This window comes from Calidris pugnax, unplaced genomic scaffold (assembly GCF_001431845.1).
Source record: "Calidris pugnax isolate Ruff unplaced genomic scaffold, ASM143184v1 scaffold1201, whole genome shotgun sequence".
NCBI lineage: Eukaryota > Metazoa > Chordata > Aves > Charadriiformes > Scolopacidae > Calidris > Calidris pugnax.
Genome location: NW_015091813.1, coordinates 24406 through 26062, shown reverse-complemented (window position 1 = coordinate 26062; position 1657 = coordinate 24406). Strand labels below are relative to the sequence as shown.

Below are 1657 nucleotides of genomic sequence, written 5' to 3'. Positions count from 1 at the left end.
GTGGGGGGAGAGGGCGAGCCATGTGGGGAGAGGGGACGTGTGGGGAGAAGGACCCGTGTGGGGAGAAGGAGCAACGTGTGGGGAGAAGGAGCACCCTATGGGGAGAAGGGACGTGTGGGGAGAAGGGACGTGTGGGGAGAAAGGACGTGTGGGGAGAGGGAATGTGTGGGGAGAAGGGACGTGTGGGGAGAGAGGGGATGTGTGGGGAGAGAGGGGACGTGTGGGGGACGTGTGGGGAGAAGGAACGGTGTGGGGAGAAGGAGCAACGTGTGGTGGGGAGAAGGGACGTGTGGGGAGAAGGGACGTGTGGGGAGAAGGGACGTGTGGGGAGAGAGGGGACGTGTGGGGAGAGAGGGGACGTGTGGGGAGAAGGAGCACTGTGTGGGGAGAAGGGACGTGTGGGGAGGGAGCCCTGTGCCGTGGGGCGCTATGGGATGCTGTGGGGTGCCGTGGGTTGCCATGAGGTGCTATGGGGTATGGGGTGCAGTGGGGTGCTATGGGCGTTATGGGGCGCTATGTGGTATGGGGTGCCATGAGGTGCCGTGGCCGCTATGGGGCGCTGTGGAGTATGGGGTGCCATGAGGCGCTATGGGGCGCTGTGGGGTGCCATGAGGTGCTGTGGCCGCTATGGGGCGCTGTGGGGTATGGGGTGCCATGAGGTGCCGTGGCCGCTATGGGGCGCTGTGGGGCGCTATGGGGTATGGGGTGCCATGAGGCGCTAAGGGTTTGGGGGACAGACACAGGGTTTTGAGGACGAGGAAAAGGTTTTTTGGGGAAAGATGCAAAGTTTAGGGGACAAGGAAAAGGTTTTGGGGACAGACACAAGATTTTGGGGACGAGGAAAGGGGTTTGGGACAAGGAAAAGGTTTTTGGGGAGAGACGCAAGGTTTTGGGGACAAGGGAAGGGATTTTGGGGACAGACAGAAGGTTTAGGGGACAAGGAAAGGGGTTTTGGAGACAAGAAAAAGGCTTTTTGGGGAAAGATGCAAAGTTTAGGGGACAAGAAAAGGGTTTTGGGGACAAGGAAAGGGCTTTTGGGGACAAGGAAAAGGTTTTGGGGACAAGGAAAAGGTTTTTTTGGGGAGAAGGAAAAGGATTTTGGGGACAGGGAAAAGGTTTTGGGGACGAGAAAAAGGTTTTTGGGGACAGACACGAGATTTTGGGGATGAAGGAAGGGGTTTGGGGACAGACACCAGGTTTTGGGATGAGGAGGGGGGGTTTGGGTATGGACATGAGGTTTTGGGGATGAGGAAAGGGTTTTTGGGGAGAAGGAAAAGGATTTTGTGGACAGACACGAGGTTTTGGGGGCGAGGAAAGGCTTTTTGGGGACAGAGGAGAGGTTTTGGGCCACCCCACTCAGCCAGCCCCAGGCCACCAACTCCCTTGGGGTCAGAGCCATGTCCCCCCATGTCCCCTCCCGTGTCACCCCCCCCCAATCCCCACCTGCAGGGCAGGGCTGGTGTGGGGGGGCTGGGGGAGCAGCTGCTGCAGCCCCTGGGGTCCCAGCTGGTTCCCCGCCAGGTCCAGGAGGGTGAGGGCTGGCAGGGTGGCCAGCGTGGCCAGCAGCTGGGTGGCCATGGCGTCGGGGAGCCCACAGCCCCGCAGCCGGAGCTGCCGCAGCGGCGCCTGCAGCTTGAGGGCCCGGAGAAGGGGGGGG

General features: G+C 60.8%; 1 protein-coding gene across 2 annotated transcripts in view; it reads right to left on the bottom strand.

The window, feature by feature from the left end:
* The window catches only part of LOC106900092 (tonsoku-like protein), a 14763-nt gene that overhangs the window by 2621 nt on the left and 10485 nt on the right, over window positions 1–1657 (bottom strand). The window lies entirely within an intron of this gene.